The sequence below is a fragment of the Protopterus annectens genome, chromosome 1.part0 (genome assembly GCF_019279795.1).
Source record: "Protopterus annectens isolate FY-2018-M chromosome 1.part0, PAN1.0, whole genome shotgun sequence".
Taxonomy (NCBI): Eukaryota; Metazoa; Chordata; order Ceratodontiformes; family Protopteridae; genus Protopterus; species Protopterus annectens.
The window spans coordinates 599,163,395-599,184,519 of NC_056725.1; the positions used below are offsets into that span (position 1 = coordinate 599,163,395).

The window sequence follows — 21,125 nt, forward strand, 5'->3', positions numbered from 1 at the left end:
GCATGGAAATGAGGGAGTCATTGGGTTTGCTTCCTGTATTGTTGTGCACTGTCCTCGCCACCTCTTGGTGCTGGAGATTGCCATTGTCTGCCTCTATATGATCCTTGTGACTGCCCTCTGCCCCTTGTGCGTCTGTATCTACCTCTTTGGGGCTTGTCAGTGGCTGGAAAAGACCAGTTTTTTGAAGGCCAATTCCTGCTAAATCGTGGTGGCTGGACCTGTAAGAAAGCTTTGACAGTTTGCATAGATTTGGCTTTTTCTTCCATTTTTCGTAGTATATCCTCAGCATTAGTACCAAAAAGTACATCCTTTTGTAAAGGAGCATCAAGAAGTTTAGCTTTCACATGATCAGGCAAATTTTATTCCCTAAGCCAGGCATGTCTGCGAATGACTTATCCTGTAGCAGCCGCTCTACTGGAGGCCTCTAGGGCATCATAACCACATTGTAAGGTGTGTTTACCCACTTGTTCCGCACTATGCATCATATCCTGTAACTCTTTTAAATCTGGTTGTTCAGGTTGAGACATTTTGTTTTTTAATTGTGATAACAGGAACTGTTGATATTTAATCATATGAAACTGGCAGTTTAAGGCCCTCATGGCTAGGGTGGCCGAGGTATATACAGTACAGTTTTGTACCTACCATAAATGTAGATGTTCGAGGATCCACATTGCTGCAGTCCTAACTATTGGGTAGTCCGCTGTCCAGTCGGCCCGAATACCAAAGTATATGGCTGACGTCGGTCAGGGCGCATTAGACTGACGTCAGAACGTCAGGGTACTAATGCGCATGACCAACGTCATATCCTCAGTCTTTTCTTGCCCCAGATGTCAGAAGACCCTGAAAAGATAAGGCCAAAAACAAAAACTCCCAAAATACCTGCACCAAAAAATATATATACAATATATACACAATTAGCAGAATATAACCTCACCTACACAACCACCCCTAAACACAGAGGGGAAGGAGGGAGGGTATTGGACTGCAGCAATGTGGATCCTCGAACATCTACATTTATGGTAGGTACAAAACTGTACTATGTTCTTCATTCCACATTGCTGCAGTCCTAACTATTGGGTAGAATCCCAAAGCAGAGGTAAGGGAGGCTGGCAAATCATAAGGAAGCAGGAACTGACAACATGCCTTGCAAAATAGCTGTGGCAAAACCAGCCCTAGACTTAGAGTAGAGAGGAAGGTGATAATGCTTAGAGAAAGTATGCACTGAACTCCAAGTAGCTGCCTCCAAAATATCCTTAGTTGCCACCCCTTAGAAATGCTGTGGAAGTGGCAGTAGCCCTAGTGGAATGAGGCCTAATCCCAGCTGGAATCTCCTTGCCATGATGGGAATAACAAAATGTAATGCAACACCCAATCCACCTAGAAATAGTTTGTTTTGACACAGGCTTGCCCTTTGAACTCAAAGCAAAAGAAACAAACAACTGCTGAGACTGCCTAAAATCCTTAGTCCTGCTCAAATAATAGCAATAGCCTGTGTACATCTAAAGTGTGCAAAATCTTTTCCCCTTTATTTTGGGGATCTGCATAAAAGGTAGGCAAATGAATAGTTTGGTTTAAAGCCACACTAGAAACCACCTTAGGCATAAAGGAAGGATTAGTATGTAAAGATACCCTATCCTTATGAAAAATCAAAAAAGGCTCCACTGCCATAAGGGCCTCCAACTCAGAAACCCTTCTTGCAGAAGTAATGGCCAACAAAAAGCAGTCTTCCATGACAAGTATTTCAATTCAGCAGTAGCGCAGGCTCAAAGGTTGTAGAGTAAGTTTCTCCAACACAAAATTGAGATCCCAAGCAGGAGTAGGAGCTCTATTGGGGTCTTATATTCTTTGCCCTCTAAGAAATTGCTTGAACAAAGGATCACGAAAACAATGGTGGGTCACAATCATAGTGAGCTGAAATTGCTGCAGCATGAATCTTAATGGAAGAGAAAGACAAACCTTTGTCCAGTAATTCAGTAAGATATTGAAGAGCCACACTCAAAATTGGCTCAGTAATCTCCAAATTGTTTGCTGCACTCCAAAACAAAAATCTCTTCCATTTTTCTGCGTACACTTTCCTTGTACTAGGTCTTCTGGCTTCCATAATCACATTTAAAACTTGTTGAGGAAGCTGAGACCTGCTGTCTTTCAAAACAGAATATGCCAGGCTGTTAGATGTAGAGAGTGAAGCTTGACATTGAGCAGATGACCGTCCCTCTGAGACAACAGGTGTGGAATCAAGGGTAAAGGCCATGGAGGCTTCCTTACCAGACTCCTCAGTAATGGGTACCAGTGCTGCGAGGCCAATCTGGAGCTATTAAAATCATCCTTGGCTTGTCTTGTCTGACCTTTAGAAGCACCTTTGGAAGAAGAGGCAGAGGTGGAAAGGCATACACATGAAGATTTTTCCAACTGAAAGAAAGAGCATCCACTTTCCAAGCTGTGTGATGAAATCCCTTCGTGCAAAACTTTGGCAGCTGGTGGTTTAGTGGAGAAGCGAACAGATCTATGTCTGGAGTTCCCCATGACACTGTCAATTTTTGAAATACATGAAGATCCAGTTTCCACTCGTGGGGATCCATGATTTGTCTGCTTAATACATCTGCTAAGGAGTTCTGTGCTCCAGGCAGAAACCTTGCCTGAAGAGTTAGTTGCAGAGTGAGCGCAGTCTCCCATAAAATCATTGCTTGTCTGCACAATGGGTAAGAATGTGTTCCCCCTTGTTTGTTGATGTACCACATGACAGTTGTGTTGTCTGTTAGAATCAACACCTGCCCTGGAAGAAGTAACTCTTTGAAAGCAATTAATGCAAACTGAACTGCTAACATCTCTTTCATGTTGATATGTAGATGCTGTAGTCTGGCAGGCCACTTGTCTTGTATCCACTTTCCATTTAGATGAGCTCCCCAAGCAACATCTGAGGCATCTGTCGTTAGAATCTGACTTGCCTCTGGCGGGTCACAGAGAGTCCCTTGTTTAGGTGACATTCCTGAGCCCACCACAAAAATTCCTTTTGAATGCAAGGTATTATTTGAATGACAGTGTCCAAATCCTGGCAGTGCTGTGTCCACAGATTTTTTAGATACCATTGTAGCTTCCTCATATGCAGTTTGGCATTGGGAAGCACCAGAATACAAGATGCCATGAACCCTAAGGCTTGAAGGACTGTCCTTGCAGTCAGCCCGGACTGAAGAGATAGATGATGGAAGTAACTGGAAAGATTCTTTTGTTTGTCCGGGGTTAAAAAGGCCATCTGGGCTGCTGTATTCAGTCTCACACCCAGAAAGCACATGTCTTGAGAGGGTACTAGACTGGACTTTATTTCGTTCACAGAATACCCTAGGCATCTTAGCACTGCTATGACATATTCCAGATGCTGTAGAAGATCTTCTTTTCTTGAGCCAGAATCAGGCAGTCGTCCAAGTAAGGATAGATTTGGATTCCTTTTAGCCTGAAGTAAGCTATCACTGGAGCCAGAACCTTTGTGAATACTCTGGGCAGTAGATAAGCCAAAGGGCAATGCAGAGAACTGATAATGAGAATTTCCAGCTCGAAAACGCAGATACTTCCTGCAACTTAGTCTGATTGGCACATGAAGGTAAGCTTCCTTGAGATCTAAAGTTACCATCCAGTGATCTTTGCCCAGCAGAGGTAAAAGCTGTTGTAACGTCAACATTTTGAACTTGGGAATGTCCAGATAAGTGTTGAGGATAGATAAATCCAGAATTGGTCTCCACGTGTTCCCCTTCTTTGGTACTAGGAACAGGCGAGAATAAAATCCTAGGCCCCTTTCGGCACAGGAACTGACTGAATGGCCCCTATTTGGAGCAACAGAGAAATTTGCTTGTGAGCCTCTGTCCTTTGAAGAGGAGGAATGTCTGGCATGCCTTTGAAAGGAGGCAAGGTATGGAAATAAAACCTGTAACCGTGGTGAATAATATCCAGAACCCATCTGTCTTGGGTAATTAAATCCCAATTTTCTTTGAAAAGAGACAGCCTTCCTCCCAAAGGTGCTGCCAGGCGAGAATGTACTGGCAGCTGAAAAGGTAGGTCATTGGGTCTGCTTACGAAAGGACTGACCCCTGCCCTCACCAGAAGTCTGAGCAGGTGAACTCCCCGTCCTAGGCCTAAAAGAACCCTGAGCTCTGCCCCTACCACGTCTAGACCTACCCCTAGACTGGGAATCATAAGCAGGATAAGTCCATCCCTTAGTAGGCAATTTCTACTAAACTTCGGAGGCTGCACCTGCAAAAAATCTTTAACAGTTTGCATAGACTTAGCCTTGTCCTCCATTTTCTTCAAAACTGCTTCCACAGGCGAACCAAACAACACATCAGACTGTAAAGGAGCATCCAAAATCCTTGTCTTAACATGCTCAGCTAAATTCTGATCTCTCAGCCAGGCGTGCCTCGAAGAACAGAACCAGTGGCAGCCACCCTGGAGGAGGCCTGCACAGCATCAAAACCACACTGCAAGGAATGTTTACCTACCTGTTCAGACACATGAACTAAATCCTGCAACTCTTTACACTCAATACCTTCAGCCAGAGCATCCACCTTAGATTTCAACTGTGAAAGAAGATAATTCTGATATTTTAACATGTGAAACTGACAATTCAACGCCCTCATGGCTAAAGTGGAAGAAGTATACACTTTCTTTCCCCATCTATCCAAAGCCCTTGCCTCTTTATCAGGAGGGACAGGATTTTTAACAACGGAGGCTTTCACACCTTTAGGCCCCTGAGAGACAGTTTTTGGGTCTGCCCTAGGACTCTTAAAAAGATACTTATGAGCTTCAGGCACCCTATAATACCTATCCGGTTTAACTGGGGCAGGAGGCAAAGAATCAGGATTCAGGGAAGCCTCTGCAAACACATCTTCCACCACATTCAAAACAGGAGGAATAGCTAAAGGCCTATGCTGGGGTAAAAACAAGAATTCCCTAAGCCTTTTCCTGGAATCAGAGAAATCTTGACCTTCCCATTTAAAATGCTCCCTCATGGAATGCAGAGTCTCTGAAAATGAAAAATCCTCAGGAGGAGAAGCAGAAGGAGTAGAATCATCCACATCAGAATCAGAATAAGGAGGGTACTCCTGCAAGTCTTCAGAAGACTCCGAAGCCTCCGAGCATTGCTCAAAACTCTCAAACTCAGGTTCCACCCTAGGCCTCTTATCAGGAGGGGCATAGAACCCTAATCATAGTAATCAAATCCTCTGCCATTTTAAGCATATGTTTCTTAGGCAAAGATCCTGAAGTACTAGGAGAAACCCCACAGAAGCTAAACTTGGCCTGCCCTCAAAGAAGCCTTGGAAACTGAAGGAGAGGCTCTAACCACCTTAGGAAGAGAGGGAAGAACAGCCACCTGAGAAGCCCCTCAGCCTGGCCTACTTCCTGAGAGGATACATCCTGTAACAGTAAAGTCTCTTCCTGAGACTCCAAAGAGACACCTGGCAAAACCTCCGGCTCCACTGAGCCTTCCAAAGAACCGGCGTCTGGGACTGTCGGTTCCTCCACCTAGGCTTTGCTGCTTTATCTTTATGCGTTTTTAGCCGGGCGTCGTAGCATCCGACGTCATTTTATAATTACAACGCTTCCCAAACACTAACCTGGCACAGTCTAACCTTCTCTTAATAGTGCGTTTGTTAAATCTAGCACAAGAGCGGCATCCAACAACGTCGTGCTCAGGCCCTAAACAAGGTATACACAAAGTATGGTAATCCCTATGAGGTATCTGTTTCCCACAAGAAATACAGTTATTCACTTTTTCTGACATCCGGTTAAATACTGAGGCAAGAAAAACCAAAATATTCTAACGGGTACTTAGCCAACTTTGATTCGGTCTGAAACTCTGACTTCAGAAACTTTCAGAACGCCAACCTGCACTCGCAAAATTGCTTCTGCATCGGACCATGCGGCAAAAAAGACAGAGGATATGACGTCGGTCATGCGCATTAGTACCCTGACGTTCTGACGTCAGTCTAATGCGCCCTGACCGACGTCAGCCATATACTTTGGTATTCGGGCCGACTGGACAGCGGACTACCCAATAGTTAGGACTGCAGCAATGTGGAATGAAGAACATCTTCTTACCCCACCTTTCTAGAGATCTAGATTCCCTTTCTGCAGGAAGTGGATTCTTGGCAGTGGAGGCCTTTAATCCCTTAGGGCCTTGTGAAATGGTTTCAGGGTCAGCATTATGGCCTTTGTAAAGAAATTGGTGAGAACTGGGTACTCTAATATCTATCAGGCTTTACTGGTGCAGGAGGCAGAGAATCAGGATTAAGACAAGCCTCCGAATAGACATCATCCAGTACCTCCAAAACAGGGGGTATAGCCAGAGGTCTGTGCTGAGGTAACCAAAGAAATTCCCTAAGTCTTTTCTTGGAATCTGAAAAGTCTTGGCCTTCCCAATGGAAGTGTTCCCTCAAGGTGTGCAAGGTTTCCCCAAAAGAAAAATCCTCATGGGGGGATACAGAAGGAATGGACTGTTCTGCATCCGAATCCTCAAAAGGGGAGTAAGAGTGTTCCTCTGCATCATAAATGCTCTGATAAAATGGATCCCTGATCAGAAGAGGGGGATTCTTCCTCCACTCTGGGTCTCTTGTCAGGAGGGGGCTGAGAACCTCTGATGAGAGTTATTAGATCCTCAGCCATTTTAAGCATCTGTTTCTTAGGCATGGGTCCAGGAGATGGGCCTTGAGCAGCAGGCCTAGTGTGATGCCTGGCTGCTTTGGATTTAGTAAAGGCCTCAATAGAAAAAGAAGATGAAGGCCTAAATACACCATGGGTGGAGGTGGATCTGTCCACATTAGTAGGCTCGACATAAGCGGGCTTGGTTGTAGTCTGGGAAAGGGCCGATGACCCAGCAGTCTCGGTACAGAAGACACCGCCAAAGGAGTGTCGTCGGTAGTCAGGGACTGCAAAGGCGTCTCGCTGAGAACCAGACCACGTGTAGCCTGTTTCGGCGTGGTGTCGGTGGAGACCGCGGGCCTCGCGAGTCGGTCCTTTCCATGCTTTTGGATAAAACGGTAGTCGGAGTGTCCGACATTTTATAGTCAAAAGCTTTACAAAAGTGTTGGGCGAACTCCGCCCGACGCCTGATAGTGCGTTTATTGAAGGTAGCGCAAAAGCGACAGCCCGAGACGTCGTGGTCTTGGCCCAAACAAGGTATGCAAAGGGAATGGAAATCCTTATGCGGTTTTTGCTTCCCACAAGAAATACAATTATTAACTTTTTCTGACTAGCTTTAATGAAGACTTCGGTTCCAAATATTTTCGTAAATCAGGAGCTGGCCGACCGGCACTTGCGAACTGCGTCTGCTTCGGGCACCGCGCGGCAAAAAAGACTGAAGAACATGGCGTCGGCTGTGTCTTATATACTCTGGCCTTCCTGACGTCAGAAGAGTGGCGGCGACAACGCCCGGACCAAGACTTTGGAATTCGGCCGACCAAGGGACCGCCTGACGGCTGAAAACCCATCTGTGATTACTGCAGCTGTATGCACGATGAACATCTGATAGTGCATGCAGCCTGCTTTGAAGCATAGGTATCTTCTGCAAGATTCCCTGATTGGGATGTGCAGGTAGGCTTCCTTTAAATCAAGAAGTTATGTACTCACCATAACGTTTGATGTATGTAGTCCATCTCGCCTTACATTCTTAACCGTGGGTTCGGAGCCAAACCTCGGCACTGACTCGGCCATACTCTAGCTTGAAGTCTTCAATTGGCTCGTGGCTAAGCGGTATCCCATCAAGCAACAGGTCTATTCCCCAGATCTTGTTTGCTGCACGGTCACACACACACACACACACACACACACACTTAGAAGAAGAACAACCCCAACAGAAAGGACTACTGACACCTACAGAATACCTCCAGGTCCTCCATGGAGGGGGAAGGAGGGAGGGTTAGTAAGAATGTAAGGTGAGATGGACTACATACATTGAAGGTTATGGTGAGTACATAACTTCTTGAAGTTATGTAGTCCAATCTCGCCTTCATTCTTACCCATGGGACAGCGTCCCTAGCACCTTGATCTTGGGTGGCTCAGTGAAAAATACTCTTGAGCACCGTGGAACCAAAGGAAGATATGTCTCTAGAGACCAGATCTAATTTGTAGTGATTAATAAAGGTATGACGCGAAGCCCATGTTGCTGCAGCACAAATATCATCCATAGACATCCTAGCCTGAAACGCAGTTGAGGTAGCCACAGAAAGTACAGTTTTGTACCTACCATAAATGTAGATGTCCGAACAGGAATGCATCTGCAGTCCTTACAAATGGGTTGTCCTGTCGTCAGGCAGCCCTTCGGTCGGCCAGATTCCAAAGTCTGGGTCTGGCCTCGCACTTCACCCGACGTCATAGCTGCAGTTCTTCGGGTATAAAGGCATCAGCCGACGCCATTTTCCTCAGTGTTTCTTGCCCCAGGTGCCAGTTGCCCTCTTGGATAGCTAAATTTTGGATAAATGCCAATGTTTCCAAATAGTAGAAGGCAAACACAAAAAATAAGCATGTATGTACATATATACAAACAAATACACCAAAAGAGATCCCCCCCCCCCAGCTAGCTATTTGATGGGCAAATACCCTAGGAATACCACAGAGGGGAAGGAGGGTGGGTAATACTGACTGTAGATGCATTCCTGTTCGGACATCTACATTTATGGTAGGTACAAAACTGTACTATGTCCTTCAAGGATGCATCTGCAGTCCTTACAAATGGGTAGAATACCATAGCCAAACTAGGGGAGGAGGAAGAAGAAATTATGGTGTAGTTAGGATCCCTTGCAAAACAGCAGTGGCAAACCCTGCTCGGGATCTAGAGTATAAAGGTAAGTTATAATGCTTGGCAAATGTATGCACGGAGGTCCAAGTAGCAGCCTCTATAATGTCCTTGGTAGCCACTCCTCGTAAGAAAGCTGTGGTAGTGGCTGTAGCCCTTGTAGAATGAGGCCTTATGTTCTGTGGAGTTTGCTTTCCATGGTAGGAGTAACAGAATCTGATGCAATTTCCTATCCACTTGGAGATTGTCTGTTTTGAAATTGCTTTTCCTTCCCTTCCTGTTGCATATGCTACCAGAAGCTGGTCAGTTTTTTCTATTGCCCTTGGTTCTGTCCAGGTAGTAGCGCAACTGTCTATGTACATCCAAAGTATGCAGCAGTCTTTCCCCCCTGTTCTGTGGATTGGGGAAGAAGGTAGGTAGGTGGATAGCCTGGTTTAAAGACACTCTGGATACCACCTTAGGCATAAATGTAGGATTTGTTCTCATGGACACTCTTATCTTGATGGAAGATTAGGAAGGGTTGTACTGCCATTAAAGCCTGTAGCTCAGAAACCCTTCTTGCTGAGGTAATTGCCAGCAGAAAAGCAGTTTTCCAGGATAGGTGTTGAAGATCTGCTGTTGCTGCTGGTTCGAAAGGGGGGAGTGTCAACTTTTCTAACACAAAGTTCAGGTCCCATGCTGGTAATGGTGGTTTCCTAGGAGGTTTTACATTTTTAATTCCTCTCAGAAACTGCCTGAGTAGAGGATGCGAGAAGACAGGAGGATCGAAGCTGTATTCTGCAGAAATAGCTGATGCATGTATCTTGATGGAGGAATAGGACAGGCCTGTATGGAAAAGCTCTGCCAAATACTCCAGGATGTTGGCAATGTCTACCTTTGACACATCTTTTCCCCTTTCAGTACTCCAAATGAGAAACCTTTTCCATTTTCCTGCATAGTTCCTTCTCATTGAAGGTCTGCGGGCCTCAAGGATAATGTCTTTAACCCTTTGGGATAAATTTGGGTTAGTTGCTCTTATGTAATGTTCCAGGCAGTCAGCTGCAGTTTTCAGGTTTGGATGCAGGGTGTTGTAGCCGCTCTGAGTTAACAGCAAAGGAATCAGGGGCAGTGTCCACATTTTCCCCCGAGACATGCTCCTCAGTAATGGGTACCAATGTTGTCTTGGCCAGTCTGGAGCTATCAGAATGATCCTTGGACGTTCCTCTCTGATTTTCAATAGCACCCTGTGCATCAAAGGAAGAGGTGGGAATGCATATGCTGTCAGGCCTTTCCAACTGAAGGATAGAGAGTCCACCTTCCAAGCAAGTGGGTGGTACGTCCTTGTGCAGAATTTCTTGAGCTGGTGATTGAGTGGGGATGCGAATAGGTCTATTTGTGGCAGTCCCCATTTCCTTGTGATGACCTTGAAGATGTCCGGGTGTAGCATCCATTCGTGAGCATCCGAGGTAGTTCTGCTTAATATGTCTGCTAGAATGTTTTCTTTTCCCGGTACAAAAATTGCTTGTAGCTGAATGTTGTAGCTCAGAGCCATATTCCATAGGTCTAGTGCCATCCGGCATAGAGGGTATGAATGAGTGCCTCCCTGTTTGTTGATGTACCACATGACTGTGGTGTTGTCTGTCCTTATCATCAACTGCCCTTCTTGGAGGAATGGTCTGAAATTCTGGATTGCTAGTTTTACTGCCAGCATTTCCTTTTGATTTATGTGCAGGTGCAGCTGATCTGGAGTCCATAAGCCTTGTATGCACTTGTCCAGCATGTGGGCCCCCCAACCGAGGTCTGCTGTGGAAGGGCAAACCTGGGTTAGACTGGCATGCCTGAGCCCACCATAGGAACTCTTGTTTCAGGCATGGGATTAGTGGTATTTCGGTTTGTAGGCTGTGCCTGTGTTGAGACCATAAATTCTTCAGGTACCACTGTAGCTTTCTCATATGCAGTCTGGCATGAGGGACCAGGATTATGCAGGATGCCATGAAGCCCAAGGCCTGCAGTACTTTCCTTGCTGTTAGTTTGTTCTGCTTTGTTAATGCCAAGTAGTAGAGAGGAAGTTGTTCTTGTTTTTCTGCAGTTAGGAATGCCATCTGTTTTACTGTGTCCAATTCTGCACCTAAGAAGGTTATTCTTTGGAATGGTATCAGTCTTGATTTTTTTATATTGACTGTATATCCCAGGGCTTGCAGTAAGCAAATGACTCTTTGTAAGTCTTCTGTTAGCTTGTTTTTGTTGTCCGCTTGTATCAGGCAGACGTCCAGGTATGGATATATTTGGATTCCCTGAAGCCTGCAGTGAGCGATTACTGATGCCAGGCATTTCGTGAACACTCTGGGCGCAGTAGATAAGCCAAAGGGCAATGCTGAGAATTGATAATGCTCTGATCCTGCAAGAAATCTGAGGTATCTTCTGCAATTTGGTCGTATGGGGACGTGCAGGTATGCCTCCTTGAGATCTAGAGTCACCAGCCAATACTCCTTGCCCAGCATGGGAAGAAGTTGCTGTAGGGTCAGCATTTTGAATTTTGGAACAATGATGAATGTGTTTAAAGCGGACAGGTCGAGAATAGGCCTCCAATTTTTCTCTTTTCTTGGTACCAGGAAAAGTCTGGAGTAAAATCCCTTTCCTTGTTCCATAGATGGTACCCTTTCCACAGCTCTCATCTTTGCTAATTGAGCTATTTGCTTTAGAGCTTCTGTCTTTTGATTTGGTGGTAGGTTTGGCATTCCTCTTTTCCTGGTAAAGTATGGAAATGAAACCTGTAGCCTTGGTCTATAGTTTGTAAAATCCACTTGTCTCTTGTGATGTAGTGCCAGTTTTTTGAAAATAAGGCTAACTTTCCGCCTAAGGGTGCTGCAATTTGTTCCCTGGTAGGCGGTGCCAGAGCCAAGTCACTGTGATTGTCCTGTTGCAGTGGTAGTAGTTGTGTCTGTGCCTCGCTGGTTGTTACCTTGCCACTGGCGTCCCCTGTAGGCACCTCCTCTGGATTGATTTCTGCCTCTCGAACGCCTATTCCTGCCTTTCTGTGTTTTAGAGGAGTCTGGAAAGGACCAATTTTTGGAAGGCCAGTTCCTGCTAAACCTTGGAGGCTGAACCTGTAAGAAATCTTTCACTGTTTGTACAGATTTTGCCTTTTCTTCCATTTTCTTCCGTACCTGCTGAGCAGGAGAACCAAATAAACTGACCTTATCCATAGGAGCATCTAATAGTTTTGCTTTAACATGATCCGGCAAGACCTGTTCTTTCAACCATGCATGCCTTCTTATAACTGTGCCAGTCATGGCTGATCTAAAGGAAGCCTCCAGTGCATCATAGCCACATTTTAAAGAATGGTTACTAACCTGCTGAATGTTATGCAGCATTTCTAGAACATATTTCTTATCTAGAGAATCATCAGAGGACAGTTTCTTAGTTAACTGATCAAGCATAAACTCCTGGTATTGGATCATATGAAACTGACAGTTCAATGCCCTAGCTGAGAGAGTAGCAGAGGTGTATACTTTTTTACCCCATCTCTCTAAGGACCTGGATTCCCTTTCAGAGGGGAGAGGGTTTTTAACTGAGGTTGAAGCTACTGCCTTAGGCCCCTGGGAGATAGTCTCGGATCTGCAAAAGGAGCCTTGTATAAATGATGATGTGTCCGGGACCCTGTAGAACCTATCGGGCTTAGCAGGGGCTGGAGGCAAAGTGTCAGGAGCAGTGCAAGCATCATTAAATGCATCATCTACAACAGGAAGAACTGGAGGTATAGCTAAAGGCCTATGTTGTGGTAAATGCAAAAAAGTCCTAAGCCTTTTCCTCGAGTCTGAGAAATCTTGCCCCTGCCATTGAAATTGCTCTCTCATGGCATGTAAGGTTTCCCCAAAGGAAAATTCCTCTGGTGGAGAGGCAGAAGGAATCGATTCCTCAGCATCGGAGTCTTCATAAGTAGAAAAAGGAGCCTCTGGATGGTCTGTAATGTCTGAATCATCAGAAGAATCATCTGAGGACACTGGCTCAGGGGGCTCTGCTCTAGGTCTCTTTTCTGGAGGAGGTTGAGAGGCCCTGTCTGGATGAGGTTGGGATCCCCTTATTAAAGAGATGAGATCCTCTGCCAGAGTAAGCATTTGGGAACTGGAGCTGGGCCTGTGAGAGGGGGGCTTAACAGGCACAGACTTAGAAGTTTTGGCTGCTTTAGCCCTGGCAAAGGCCTTTATGGACATGGCTGCAGGCGGCCTAGCAGCACCACGTGCAGGGGTTGAAACATCCAAAGGGATGGTGTCCGATAATTCTTGTGAAACCACAGTAGCAGGTAGAATTTCAGAGGCCGACTCAAGCAGGTTAGAAGGGGCCTCAGTAGTAGTCATGGATTCGGCTGAAGTTAAAACCGTTTGCTCGGCTTCAGCCGAAGCCGAGACACTCGCGGTTTGCTTAACCGCGGTTTCGGCCGAAACCGCGGACCGCGAGTGTCGGTCCTTTCTTCGTTTCTTAACTTGTGAAGTCGGAGGATCCGACGGCATTATGTACGCAAAATCTGAGCCGAAAAACTGTTCAGCAAACTCCGACCGACGTCTAAGCGTCCGTCGGTTGAAAGAAGCACAGGCTAAACAAGCTGCTACGTCGTGGTCTGGGCCTAAACAAGGTAAGCAGTAAGAGTGGAAATCTTTATGAGGTATTTGTTTCCCACAAGTTAAACAGTTATTAATTTTTTCTGACATCGGCTGAGGCAAGAAAGAGTCCCCAACGGGGTACTTAGCTTTTTTGAAGTCTTCGAAGTAGTATTCGGTAGTAGTAATCTCTGGATCTGACCGACCGGCACTTGCGAACAGCTTCTGCTTCGGGTGCCACGCGGCAAGAAAGACTGAGGAAAATGGCGTCGGCTGATGCCTTTATACCCGAAGAACTGCAGCTATGACGTCGGGTGAAGTGCGACACCAGCCGAGGCCAGACCCAGACTTTGGAATCCGGCCGACCGAAGGGCTGCCTGACGACAGGACAACCCATTTGTAAGGACTGCAGATGCATCCTTGAAGGACATCGTGTAGAATGAGCCTTCACTTTAAAGGGTAATTCTTTGCCATTGGAAGCATAAATAAATGAGATGCAATCGGAGATCCAGCGAGACAAGGTTACCTTAGAAACCGGAACCCCAAGTCTAGTGTCTGAAAACAAGACAAACATTTGATCTGATTTCCTGAAATCTTTTGTCCTATGTAAATAGTTGATGAAACTTAAATTCTGCCTTGTTGTAGAATTCAGGAAAAAACACAGGCAACTGAATGGATTGGTTGATATTGACAACAGAGGCAACCTTTGGAACAAAGGAAGGATTGGTTCTTAAAGGGACCCTATCTTTGTGGAACACCAAATAAGGTGGCCTAATCGATAATGCTTGGAGTTCAGAGACCCACCTAGCTGAAGTTATGGCTACCAAGAATACTGTCTTCCATGACAAGAATTTAATGTCACACGTAGCTGCGGGCTCAAAAGGAGTTGAGGTGAGCTTCTGTAGTACAAAATTGAGGTCCCATGGCATCACTGGATCAAAGACTGGAGGTCGGAGTAACGATGGCCCTCTCATAAAAGCCCTACAAAGCCTATGAGCCATAAGGTTGGGCTCATTAGCAACGTGAAAGGTAGAAATTGCTGCCAATTGCACTTTAATGGTTGCTGCAGCTGAACCCTGACTAAACAGCAGAGAAAGAAATTCCAGTATTGCCAAAATAGGCACTGTATAAAGGATCAATATGTCTCTCATGGGCCCATATAGAAAATCTCTTCCATTTACTGGAATAAATCTTCCTGGTAGAAGGCCTGTGGGAAGATGATAGAATATGGACCACTCCCGGGGAAAAATCATGAAGCCTAAGGACGGAACTGGAGCAGCCAAGCTGTCAACCTGAGGGTCTGGATGGAGAGATGGTACTGTCCTGACATATGAGTCAGCAGATCTTTAACTCAGTCCAGAATCCAGGGTTTGTCCATTAGATAGGGTTGAAGGAAGGGAAAACAAATCTGACGAGGCCAGTGTGGGGCAATGAGGATCATTTTGCTCCCCAAAGACTGTGCTTTCTGAATGACCTTTGATATCAGCGGTAACGGTGGAAAGGCATAGAGAAGACCGGAGGGCCAATCGTGAGCCAGAGCGTCCATGGGTGTCTCCCCCTCTGGGGGGATAAGGGTGAAGTAATCTGCTGCATTTGGCATTGAAGGGGCTGGCAAACAGATCGCAACAAGGCTGACCCCATCTGTGGATTATCTCTTCCGCAACATAATTGTTCAGGGACCACTCGTGAGGCATTAGGATAGCTCTGCTCAGCCTGTCGGCAATCACGTTGGACTTCAGTGGTATATGCGTTGCAACTAGAAAGCGTTGGGAAGACACCGCCCACTGCCAAACTCGAAGTGCTTCTCTGCAAAGGGGGAATGATTTGGTTCCTCACTGTTTGTTCAGATACACACTACCGACATGTTGTCCGAGTGGATTGCAATTGTCCCTAGAGGGAGAGAGCTCTGAAGTGCTTGCAACACTAATAGCACAGCTCATCTCCAAGACATTGATATGCAAATGGGTCTTCATGATCCTGCCACGTGCCTTGGACAGTCCTGCCAAGATAATTCCCCCCCCCCCCAATCTGGGAGGCATTCATGGTCACCGCAGCAACTGGAGAAGATAGGACAAAGGGCTTGCCCTCGTTGAGATTGCTGGCCTGAAGCCACCAGCGTAGATCCCACTTGCATGTGTCCATAATCAGAATAAAATGGGAGAGTGGGAGATGCTGCAGTGACCACTGGGCGAAAAGCAGCCACTGAAGAACCCTCATGTGTAGTCTGGCAAGGGGAACTAGCATGACAGTGGCAGCCATGGTCCCTAATAACTTGAGGACCACTTTTGCCCTGACCTTCCTCAATGGTAGTAAGGCGTAGACCTGCTGTTGTAGAGCCTGAATTCTCTCCTCTGGTAAGAAAGCCCTCATGAGCACCGAATCTAGTTCAGCGCTGATAGAAGTGACACGTTGTGTGGGCAACAGGGCAGATTTTTTCCAATTTAGAGTAATTCCTAACCATTGGCACAGTGTAATGATGGCATCCCTGGTCTGTAAAAGTAGATGCCTGGTGGTGGTAGAAAGGAGCCAGTCGTCCAGGTACGGAAACACTTGGAATCCCTGATGTCTCAAGTGAGCCATTACCACTGCCGTGCATTTGGTGAACACCCTGGGATTGGGGGCTGTGGTGAGACCAAAGGGCAGAGCGCGAAACTGAAAATGACTGGCTCCCAGCTGGAAGCGTAAATGACTTCTCGATGCCCTGTCCATCTTGATATGGTAGTAAGCATCTTTGAGGTCAATAGAGCACATCCACACACCTTTCCCTAACAGAGGGAGTATGGACTGTAAGGTGACCATGCGGAACTTGAACATTTGTACATGAAGGTTCAATCGGCTGAGATCCAAGATGGGTCTCAGGTTCCCTGTTCTTTTCGGCACCAAAAAGAATCTGGAGTAAGTCCCTAATCCTACTTGGTCTGCGGGGACAGGCTGGATGGCTCCCTTTGAAAGAAACTTTCTTATTTCTAAAGTTGCGGAATCCCTGTGACTGGGTGGAACGTCTGGGATTCTCTTGGATAGCGGGGGAGGAGAAGAGAAGGGAATATGATAACCTCTGGAAATTATCTTTAATACCCACTCGTCTTGGGTGACTTCTTGCCAGGCTTCTGGGTATAAAGAAATGCGACCCCCGACCGGCTCCAGAGATGCACAGTCGGGCCTCCCTTTAGGAGCGCGGGTAGGGAGAACCACGAAAGGAATCACAGTTCCCCTGGGTACGCGGGCCTCCTCTGCCTCTAGGGTGGCATCTACCTGAATTCCCACCCCCTCCCCTGCCTCCGGAGGGTGAATCACTTTGTACGCCCTGAAAAAACCTCTGCAACTTCCTGAACCACATCTTCCCACCCTTCTGGCCCTTGGGGTACAGTCTAGAAGGCATGGAAAAATGGACTCCCACGGCAGACTGGAATTTTCCTTCCTGCTCGCACCTAGTGAGAGTATCTTTCACCTTGGTTCTGAACAAAGATGAACCATCAAATGGGGCACTGGTGAACGTAGACCTGAAGGCCTCCGCGAAATTGCACAGGTGCATCCAGGAGCGTCTCCTAAGAGAGACTCCGGAACCCACAGCCCTACTCGCTACATCGGCTGCATATAAGATCAGCCTCATGGAGGAGTTGGTAAGGGAATTTAAGGTAGACATCTGTGCATTGACCTTCTGTGCCATGGCATCAGAAATATTACCCTGTAGAGAATCTCCTAGCTCTTTTAGGAGATCTCTCTGGAGCCTCATAAAATGAGTCAAGTAGTTCAGCGATCGCAGTGTAAAGGCTGTTGAGGTAAAAACATGCTTCCCATACCTGTCCATAGCCCGGGACTCCTTGTTAAGCAGATGGACAGTAGACGAAGTTTCAGCAAGTTCCTTCTTGGTGGCCGCTGCCACCACCATGGCATCTACGGGAATGCCTTTAGAGAGATATTCCTTGTCAGAGGGGGCAGACGAAAACTTATTGGGTCTCCTTGGGACCGGTTCCACAATGTCAGGAGTTTCCCACACCTTTCGACAGACAAGGTCTCATCAAAAGGGGGAGAAACCCAAGAGGCGGAGGGTTGAGACCCGAAAGCCTTCAGGAACACCGACTCCTCATCAGAAGGGGATTTGGACGGCCAGCCACCTCTCTGCTTCAAGATCTCCAGGATATCTGAACAAGAGATATAGGTTCATAGGTTCATACTAGGCTATCTGCCCGAGGGCATTTACAAGCCTAGCCCATAGTTTTGTGGCTTACACCACCCCTTTAGTATGAGGAACTATACCCATTATTTTGCTGTGCCTCTGTTGAGCAGTGACACTGAGGTAATCCCTGGGGTATATCTGCGATCTCCCATCCATTGGTCAAGATTTCTCTTGAACAAGGCCAGCGAGGTGCTCTGCCTCACATATACCGGGATTTTATTCCACAGCATATCTTCAGAAGACGACTTGGGGGACCCCGCTGATTCCATGAGGTTGGTGTCCGACGTGAGAGACTCATCCGGGGAGTCAAGGTGTTTTCTCTTACACAATCTCTTTCTGGGGGGCTCCTAAGGCAAAAACTCTGGGGAGACGTCAGAAAGTTGGGGTCCACTCATGGAGGTATCCTGAGGCTTAGGGTCTCCGCTACTCAAGGATAGAGCGTGAACCGAAACTGACACCAGTGCTGGAGGGGGCAGAGTATCGGTGCAGTAGGATGCAGCTGATGACCTGGCCAGCACGCTCCTCATAACCTCGAAGGCTGATCCCCCCGGCTCTGAAGGCCAACTAACTGTAGGGGAAACAGTAGTAGCCCTCGGTGCCAAGGAGATGAGGTCCGAAGCAGATGTCGGGTCCAAGCTCACTCGAGCCAAAGCACCAAGAGGAAGGCTCGGAACCGATGAAGATCGATCTGATCCCTCCCCCTTGGGTCCGACCGGAGAACCGTGGATCCTCGACCCCGTGGACAAAGCCGACGGGGTCGGAGCAGAAATCAGAACAAAGAGGCCAAGCGAGGCTACTGGAACAGACCTAATGGCACCCGACGGAACCGACAACTCTGGCTCCGAAGGCCGAGAAAGGCTCGGAGGAGGAACAACAAAGAATGAAGGCTCCGGAGCTGATTGGGTCGGAGCCGAAATCAATTTGGCCAACACAGATGACTGAAACAGTTTCTTCACTATCCTATCAACGTCCTCATCAGAAAGGGACCTGGAAGATAAAGTAGGAGATCTGGATCTCCCTACAGAAGGGGACTTGCGTGAAGGAGAACCTGGTTGAAAAACTAGAGACCGGCTCCGAACCAAAATATCAGTGACCGGCTCCAAAAGGCTGGGAGATGACACGGACTTAGTCAAGAGACTACCTTCTTTTGACACCGATGGCAATGGAACCGAAGAAGGAGAAGCTGTTCTAGCCAATTTCTCTGGCAGCTCCGAAGAAACAGACAGAGCCAGAGAGCACTTCTTGGAAGTCTTTAGGTCCTTTTTAGCTGGAGAGGGTAAAGCACTGGAAGACTTAGCCAAGTCTTCCTCGAAGGAGTGTTTAAACAGTCCCGTCAAAATGAGCTTATTCTTCCTCTCCTGTAGCACACGGGGACTAAAGGAATAACTAAACAAGCAGGACTCTTGGAGGTGAATAGCCCCCAAGCAGTACACGCACACAGACTGCCCATCAGTTAAAGACATTTTATTGCTGCATTCAACACACTTTTTAAAGCCCAAAGGCCTGTGTTCCTTAGGATCCTTGGACATGCTGAAAGGAACAAATGAATATGTACACACACTAGACCCAACCAACAAGTAACAGAGCCTCTAACTGAAACGGCCAAGAAACCGGCGGGAAAAAAACAGGGAGGACTAGGTCCTCTAACTTAAATGGGCCTAGCCTGTGGAAACAAAGGCAGGAAAGCACCACTAGCCAGACATAACACTACACTCTAACAAAATGGAGCACCAAACCAAAAACCACACAGAAACAATGGGGAAGACTAGGCCCTCTAACTTAAACGGGCCTAGCCCGTGGGGAAAATAAAACAAATGGGATACCCAAACAGCCAGATAAGGGCACAAAAAAACAGCCAGAGAAACAAATACAGGCGGTCAAATACCACTACCACACACACAGAGCTATGAAAATAGCTTTTTTGAGCAACAAGTCAAAAGTTTATAAAATTTTTTTTAAACAATATACTTAGCCTCGGCCAAAAGCGAGACCACGTCTGAGCTCAACGAGCAGCAAACGAGATCTGGGGAATAGACCTGGTGCATGATTTGATACCTCTTAGCCACGAGCCAATTGAAGACTTCGAGCTAGAGTATGGCCAAGTCGGAGCTGAGGTTCGGCTCCGAACCCACAGGTAAGAATGAAGGCGAGACTGGACTACATAACATCCAGTGTTGCCAACCAGGCGTCTTTGCCTATCATGGGAAGCAAAGTACAGTTGTGTACACTTACCATAAATGTAGATGTTCGAGTGTATTCACTGTTGCATTCATTACATTTGGGTAATCTGCTGGCAGGTTGCCCTCAGTCGGCCTGATTAACAAAGTCTTGGGTCCTGCGTTGGTTGCTGTCCCTTCTTCCATGACGTCAGGTCGTCAGGGGTATAAAACATGCAGCCAACACCATTACATCACTTTTTCTTGCCCCAGATGTCAGGTGCCCCCCAAATGGGGAGCAAAATAAAATTTAAAACACAAACATATACCTCCAACCAAAAACAAATACACCAAAAAGGCTTTTAAGCATAGTAAAAGAAGGTAGAGGTATAGTAAGAGAAAAATAGGGGGTTGGAGGGAGGGTAACCAGGACTGCAACAGTGAATACACTCGAACATCTACATTTATGTTAAGTGTACACAACTGTACTATCTTCTTCGTGTGTCACTGTTGCAGTCATTACATTTGGGTATATTCCCAAAGCTATGGTTGGGAGGATGGATTTATACAGCATTAGGACCAGCTATAAGGCCCAGCAAGACAGCAGTGGCAAAGCCAGCTCTGGATTTAGAGAAAATTGGTAAATGATAATGCTTGGTGAAAGTATGAACTGAACTCCAGGTAGCAGCTTCTAGAATACCCTGGTAGGAACACCTCTGAGAAAGACTGCAGAAGTAGATGCAGCCCTGGTGGAATGAGATCTGATCCCCTGGGGGATATGTTTTCCATGGTGCTTATAGCAGAAATTAATGCAATGGCTTATCCATTTAGAAATGGTTTGTTTCCCTTCCCCTCTGCCCGTGGAGCAAATGCTACCAGCAATTGTTCAGATTTTCTTTGAGGTTTAGTCCTGTCCGAGTAGAATCCAAGTTGTTTGCGCACATCCAATGAATGCAGAGTCCGTTCCCCTTTGTTTTGTGGATTGGGAAAGAAAGTTGGCAAATGAATGTACTGATTAAGAGCCACACTGGATACCACCTTGGGCATGAAGGATGGATTGGTCCTGAGTGACACCCTGTCCGCATGAAAGATGATGAAAGGCTCCACTGCCATAAGGGCCTGTAATTCAAATATCCTTCTAGCTGAAGTGATTGCTAAAAGGAAGGCTGTTTTCCAAGAAAGAAATTTTAAGTCTGCAGTAGCAGCTGGCTGAAAAGGAGGTAGAGTGAGTTTCTCCAATACAAAGTTAAGGTCCCAGGCTGGGGTTGGAGCTCTCCTGGGTGGTCTCAAGATTTTGGCCCCTCTGAGGTACTGCTTGAGCAGAGTATGAGAGAAGAGGGAAGGTTCTGTGTTATAATGAGCTGAAATGGCTGAGGCGTGGATTTTAATGGAGGAAAAAGACAGGCCCTTGTGAAGCATCTCAGTTAAGTATTGCA

General features: G+C 46.6%; 1 protein-coding gene across 4 annotated transcripts in view; it reads right to left on the reverse strand.

Annotated features, from left to right (window-relative positions):
- RCOR3 (REST corepressor 3) overlaps positions 1–21,125 on the reverse strand; it is a 1,455,897-nt gene that overhangs the window by 899,218 nt on the left and 535,554 nt on the right. The window lies entirely within an intron of this gene.